Source organism: Lutra lutra, chromosome 6 (assembly GCF_902655055.1).
Source record: "Lutra lutra chromosome 6, mLutLut1.2, whole genome shotgun sequence".
In the NCBI taxonomy this organism is placed as follows: Eukaryota; Metazoa; Chordata; class Mammalia; order Carnivora; family Mustelidae; genus Lutra; species Lutra lutra.
The window spans coordinates 14,131,808-14,139,627 of record NC_062283.1 but is presented as its reverse complement, the minus strand read 5'-3'; positions in this window follow the sequence as shown (position 1 = coordinate 14,139,627).

Here is a 7,820-nt window from a genome sequence, read left to right as displayed (position 1 = left end):
AACTGCTTTGGCTGTGGCCGTGCTTCTCAACCCCAACACCACGGACAGCTGTGTGGCTGTCCTGGGCAGGAGCGGATGCTTAGCGACATCCTTGACTGGTACCCACTAGACGCCAACAGCACACGGCTCTCTCCCAGTTGTGACAATCAATGTCTCTGGATATTCCTCCCTTGGGGGGAATTGAGAGCCACTGATTGAGAGCCACTGATCCTGGGGCACCTGAGTGGCTCCTCTGTTTAAGCCTCTGCCTTCAGCTCAGGTCATGATCTCAGGGTCCTGGGATCGAGTCCTGCATTGGGCTCCCTGCTCAGCGGGAAGCCTGCTTCCCCCTCTCCCTCTGCCATTGCCCTGTTTGTGCTCTCTCTCAAATAAATAAATAAAACCTTTAAGAAGAGAGAGAGAACAACCGGTGTACGTATCTATGTGATCTCTGTAACTCTTTTGTCTTCCATGGAAAGCCAGGAATGCTTGATGCCTTTTTGCATGGTGCAAAGGAATGAGCCACATCTGGAAACATGGTGATTTGCTCCATAGAACACCTGTTGTCCTCATGGCTCCCTTACACCTTTTCAAGCAGCTCTCCCATTTATCCTTCCAATCTCACCTCTAATGTCACCTTTTCAGGGACGCTTTCTCCAGATCTAGACTTGCTGGGCTCTCCTTGTTTCCTTGCAACACACTGCTGCCCTCTGAGTCCTCTCATCTGCTCCCAGGCACCCAGCTACGTCGCCACAGAGCATGCTAGAAACTCTCGATTTTCATCAGCACGCGCTGATATGGCATGTTCAAGGTCACACAGCAAAGAAGGGACAAGCTAAAAGCCCAGTCCCAGGCTGGTGGAGCAGGTCCCCCGGGAGTGGGGGGGGGGGGGAGCAGAAGAGTGGATGCTGAGCAGGGTATCCAGGGGGACAGGCATCAGGGGCAGAGTCCCTGTCGCAGGAGCAAAGTGGAGGAGAATCAGTCATAAGCCAGGGGCCAGTATGGTGGGAAGGGAGGACCGCGTGAGGGTGGGCGCCCCCAGAACCCGCCGGATGCCAACTGACAGCATGTGCCTATCCTGAACCAGCTGTTGGATCAGAGGATGCTAATATACTTCTAGCTCCGCCCAGGTTTGGGGGATGGGGCTGAGCTGCTGGGAGAGGAAGGAGGAGCCTGGAGGAGGCAACCTTTATCCATCGCGTGGGCTCAGCTGAGTGGGTTTCCAGCTGCTGTGTTCACCGACCCTTGGCAGGTCTGTCATGCACTTCATTCCTGATGTTGGTCATTAGCCCTCTTACTGTGCCAGATCCTGCGATCAGCACGGAGGGTGCAAAGGGGAGCACAGCAGAGGTGGCCCCTGTCTCTCAACCCTGACCTGGTCATCACACAAATAAGTGTTTAATTACAAGCTGTGAGGGGAGCTGAGAAGGAAAGGGACACAGAGTGCCATGAGAGCATCTAACAGAAGGACATCTCGTGTGAGGGCTGCGGAAGGTTTCTCTGAGAAGCGGATAACTGAGCTAAGATCTGAGAAGGGAATCAGAAGTAATCATGTTCCTCTGTGTGTGTGCACTGAGGTTAGGTGGGTGCTCCGGGGCTGAAGAGACAGCAGGACAAAGACTCTGTGAGAATGGAGAGCCCCAGTTTTTTGAAAGGTAAAATGATTAGAAACAAAGAAAATAAAGCTAATGCTCTGTTCAATGTTCTCAATGGTGAAGAGTTCCCACCCGCCCTTGACTGCAAAGCCTCCCTCCTAAAGGTGGAATCTTATAGGGGTCATAGTCTGGAGTTTGATCTGAGAACATCCAGCAATTCAGTTTTTCCAGTTCATCTGGTCAATCCGAGTCAGGGGATTGACTCACATTGACCAAAGTCATGGAAAACAGATGTATAAATCCAAGTGCCTCAGTATAATTTTGACATAAAAAATGCATTGCCTAAGAAATTGAAATACTCATGTCTGTTGGTCAGGGCACTTTCTTCCCTGTAAAGTAGTCTACAAAGGAAAGCAGACACTGATCAGAAAGCTAATGGGTGAGCAGGAATTGGAATGAAGCCCACTGATCAAATAATCCATCTGTGACCGTTTGATGCTCCATTTTCTGCTAGAGATAAGCATATTTTCTGAGCCTCAAATCAGAACACAGGGCTTAACAAAGAACTCTAACCTGATTTGTGGCTGTCATTCACTCATGTAGCTGCCTTTAATGGCTCTTTACTATTTAATAATAATGTTAAATAATTATATAATAACATAATTGAGTAATTGTATTATTAATGTTATATTGTTCTATATTACATAACATAATATAACATATAAATAACATTTTGTTTTAAATTGAAAAAAAAAACATTATTAGAGAGAATAAAATAACATAAAAGTAAATATAACACTTAGCAAAATATATAATATTTAATTATATATTTGTGTCATCATTTCTTTTAAAAGATCTTATTTATTTATTTGACAGAGAGAAAGAGATCACAAGTAGGCAGAGAGGCAGGCAGAGAGAGGGGGATGCAGGCTCCCTGCAGAGCAGAGAGCCCGATGCGGGGCTCGATCCCAGGACCCTGAGACCATGACTTGAGTCAAGGCAGAGGCTTAACCCACTGAGTCATCCAGGCACCCCTGTGTCATCATTTTTATAAAATATTTATCTATCCAAGTTGACAGTTTGATTTTTTGCTGGCACTTATTTTCGGCTAATACTCAGTTTTCTTAATTATTACATTTTTCTCTCAATTAAAAAAAAAATCTCTTTAAAAGTCTCTGTAATTGGGGCGCCTGGGTGGCTCAGTGGGTTAAGCCGCTGCCTTCGGCTCAGGTCATGATCTCAGAGTCCTGGGATCGAGCCCCGCATCGGGCTCTCTGCTCAGCAGGGAGCCTGCTTCCTCCTCTCTCTCTGCCTGCCTCTCTGCCTGCTTGTGATCTCTCTCTGTCAAATAAATAAATAAAATCTTAAAAAAATAAATAAATAAAATAAAATAAAAGTCTCTGTAATTAAAAAGATGTTTAGGGTTCCATTCATTATGTAAGACATTTTTAATTCTTCAATATTATTCATCAGACCAGGAAGCAACGACAGACAGTTCAGTGGCAATAAACAAGTTTACACAGGAATTGTTCGAGATAAGGCTACAATATGTTGTTATGCCCGAAATCAAAGTCACCATCAAAGGCTCTTGGGGTCAGTGTGGAAGGATACAGAAATTAACTTGGAGGGTCTCTCTCTCTCTCTGGCCATAGTTGGGTCAATCTGAACACCAAAGAATACTCATAATAGACTGAAACACATCAAATATAAAAAAAATCCCCTCGGGGCGCCTGGGTGGCTCAGTGGGTTAAGCCGCTGCCTTCGGCTCAGGTCATGATCTCAGAGTCCTGGGATGGAGCCCCGCATCCGGCTCTCTGCTCGGCAGGGAGCCTGCTTCCTCCTCTCTCTCTGACTGCCTCTCTGCCTACTTGTGATCTCTCTGTCAAATAAATAAATAAAATCTTTAAAAAAAAAAAATCCCGTTGCTCATATAATGACAGTTTTAAAACAAATTAGTGATTTCCTTTGGAGGTTGCTAGGAGACCAGTTCCAGACAGGCTGTTAAATAAAAGGAACAGATCTTTTCCTGCCTATTCTGAATAACCTGTATTTCAGGGTAACTGCGTTGTCATTGTTGGTATGGGAAATACCTTCTTTGTAGGTAGATCACAGCTAATAAAAGCAGCAGGAAGGACATAATTAGACAATCCTCATTCTCAAATCCCTACTGAGTTAATGGATCTAGGCCATGGGCATCAATGGGTATGAAAGCCATTAGGTAAAAGGCTCATGGGGATTTGTATTACGGATATATCAGGCTGACAATATCTAGAACCATCAGTCAACTTAAAATCACTGAACACCAGACATCATATTTTTTCCTGATATGATGCAGCAGGAATACACATTGCACTACCATTAAAGAATTGTTGCCAAATGAACATGAATCTAATCAAGATTTTGGATTTAACTCTCTGTTCACATAAAATATGGGAGTAAGAGGAATGTGTTGGGGTGCCTGGAGGCTCAGTCAGTTAAGTGTCTGCCTTCAGCTCAGGTCATGATCTCGGCGTCCTGGGATCCAGCCCCACATTGGGCTCCCTGCTCAGTGGGAAGTCTGCTTCTCCCTCTCCTGCTCCCCTTGTTTGTACTCTCTCTCTCTCAACTAAATAAATAAAATCTTAAAAAAGAAAAAAAAAAAAAGGACTGTGTTAAGTGACACCAGGAGAAAACAATCAGTCAAATCTGGAATGTAAGGATTGCTATAGGACAAATGACCCAGTTTCTTTGACAAATGAATGGCATACAAAGGAGGGGATAGTGGGGAAATGTAAGAAATTTAACATATATATTGAGTCCGTCATCTCCAGCTGCCATAATAAAACACCATAGACTGAGTGGCATGAACAATAAAAACCTATTTTTCTCCAAGTTCCAGAGTCTGGAAGCCCAAGACCAGGGTGCCAACATGGTTGGATTCTGATGAGACCCCTCCTCCTGGCATGCAGGTAGCTACCGTTTTGCTGTGTGTTCTTATACCTTTCCTCAGTGCGTGCACATAGATACTCTGCCTATAAATCCTTAATCCCCCAGTTGGATGGGGACCCCACCTTTATGACTTCATTTAAACTTAATTCCTCAATCTCCGAATATAGTCACCCTGTGGATTAGGGCTTCAACGTACGAATCTGGGTAGGGGGCGCACAATTCATTCTACCTCACCTATCAACCAGAAGCCACGCATAGAATTTCCTTCCTTGAATCCTGATTGCAGCAAACCAACTGTAAAACACACTGATGGGACAGAAAAATTTTAACAACACCTACTGGATACTAGATGAAGTTAAGGAATTATTGTTATTTTTTTGTAGATGTGACAAGGATGTTGTGGGTGTTTTAAAAATAGATTCTTTATCTCTTAGAGTTATATACAGAAGTATGTAACTGAAGTTATGTAGAGTCTGGGATTGTTTTAAAATAACACGTAGGGGGGCGCCTGGGTGGCTCAGTCGGTTAAAGCCTCTGCCTTCGGCTCAGTCATGATCCCAGGATCCTGGAATCAAGCCCTGCATCAGGCTCTCTGCTCAGCAGGGAGGCTGGTTCCTCCTCACTCTCTGCCTGCCTCTGTGCCTACTTGTGATCTCTGTCTGCCAAATAAATAAATAAAATATTTTAAAATAAATAAATAAACAAACAAACAAATAAATAAAATAACATGTGGGGGCGGGGGGGTGTATTGCAGAAGGGAATATAGATGAAATAAGATCATGGATGTATGAATAACTGTAGGGGCTGGTGATGGGCATTCAGGACTTTACTATACTGTTGTCTCTACACTGATGTAAAGATTTTTCATAACAATAAAAAATATTTTCAATGTGAAAGAGAGGGGGAGAGAGACTCAAGAAACATCCACCATGCACAATGTATAGATCCTGTTAAACCCTTATTCAAACACACAAGTGATTAATTGGGTCACATGATTGTGGAGGCTGGTGACAGCAAAACCTGCACAGTAGGCTGGCAGTCTACAGATCCAAAGAAGAACTGCAGTTTGAATCTCAGCAGAGTCTCTCTGCTAGCAGAATTCCCTTTTTCTTAGTCTTTGTTCTATGAAAGCCTTCAACTGATTGGATGAGGCCCACCCACGTTATGGAGCACAATCTGCTTTACTGAGTCTGCAGATTTAAATGTTATCCTCATCACCCAAAAAACAAAAAATAAAACAAAACAACAACAACAAAAACCACCTTCACAAAAACTTCCAGAATAATATTTGACCAAATATCTGGACATCATGGATGCTATGGACTAAATTGTGTTCCCCTGCCAAATCTACATGTTGAAACTCAAATCCTCTACTGCGACTATATTTAGAGATAGGAGGTAATTAAAGTTAAGTAAGATTATAAGAGTGGGGCCCTGATCTAATAGGATCAGTGGCTTAGAAGGTAGGCAGGAAGGAGAGGTCATGTGAGCACATACCAAAATGGTGGCCATCTATAAGCCAACAGAAGAGAGCTCAGAATGAAACCTACCTTGCACCTTGATCTCAGACGTCCAAACTCCAGAACTGAAAAATGGACTTGTGTTGTTCAAGCCCACCTAAGGTGTTTTATTATGGCAGCACAAGATGATTGACACATAAAATTAACCAGCACACAAGCATCTCTATGATTTGGAATTTGCTTTAAAATACTCAAAAGGAATTAAAAGTAAACAGGAAGAGTGGATGAAAGATGATTGGCTAAGTGTTGATAATTATTGATAATGATGAGTGTAAGGACCCATTTAACCAGAGGCTTCCATTAAAGTTAAACAACAACCTTGTTGTTGTTTAACTCTTAAACTGTCCCTGCTCCCCTTCCCCCAGGGGACTGACTTAAAAACAAGTCCCGGAAACCAGCCCCAGGTAACAAAGCCCAGATACAAGGGTGGGTCAGGCCAGGTGGAGACATCCGATCAATGGGGGGGTTGCATTCCATCTCCCTAGCTACCAAGGAGTATGGGCCCCGCCCTTTGGGAGCCTTTTGGGCACCAATTCTAACCAAGGTGTGATAGGCTAGGTCAAAGGTCTACTATAGGGTAAATTGTAATTCATTTGGTCACCTAGCATCACTGTGCAGCTTTCTCTGTGTGTTAAAATTTCCTTGGCCAGCTATGCGCGGCCAAGTCCGACCGCATGGCCTTTGCCCTTAAAAGCTAGTCTGTGAAACAGAGAAGGGTCGCCCTCTCGTGTGAGAGGTGCATCCCCGAACACTCGGTCTGATTCTTGATGCTTGGCACGGAATAAAGCTTTGCTTGACCTTCGCTTTATATCAGTCTCGCTCCTTTAATCACGGACCCATTTTTGGGGGGACCTAACAATGGGTAAGTGGGGTTTCATTACATTATCACCTGAAATTTTCTATCTTAAATCATTTGTAAGAAATATTCATGAGACTGCCATGTTCCAACTCCATAACAACAGGAAGAATTCACACACCCTCTTTACACTTGGAAGACGAATGTTTTAAGAATGAAATTCTTTACGTACTTTTGTCCAGTTCTGATCTGTAGCTTCCTTCTTCCTAGTCAACCAGCAAGTCCTCATTAAGATATAACTGAAGAACACAGAGGCCATTAAAATGATCATCGTATCACATAGAGGGAAGAACACTCTCAAAAATTTGGGCAGAGGGGTTCCTGGATGGCTCAGTAGGTTAAACATCTGACTTTGGCTCAGGTCATGATCCCAGGGTCCTGAGATCCGGTCCCTGCATCAGGCTGACTGCTCAGTGGCGGGGCGGGGCGGGGGGTGGGGGTGTGATGTGTGTGTCTGCCTCTCCCTCTGCCCCTCCCCCGCCCATAAACTTTCTCTCTCAAATAAATATTTTTCAAAAATCTTTAAAAAAAAAAAATGGGTGGAGCATGTCTTTCAGGGCTTTCTACAACTCAAACAAGAGCTGATAAGAGCATTTGAGATTTGCCTTTCAAAGGTCTAGATAACCCGTCACATTATCATATAAATCCCCGTATTGAGATTTAAAATGCAAACTGCTCTGCTCCTACAGTTCTCGTACTTGGCCTGGGGAAAGCTTAGAATATTTTCTTCTAAAATTGTATATAAATGCAAATATTCGCATCCAGCTTCCTATTTCTGTTTTAGCTAAGTGGTGTCCTCAGTGAAAAAGCCCCACAGAACCAAAGTTGTTACTTAGGACCTTTGATTTTTCTTTAAGAACAGAAGCTTTCTCACCTAATAATAAATGCACTCTTGAAGGTTGAAGCCTTTTTATTATGTAAAGCATAGGTATTTTCAGAAAC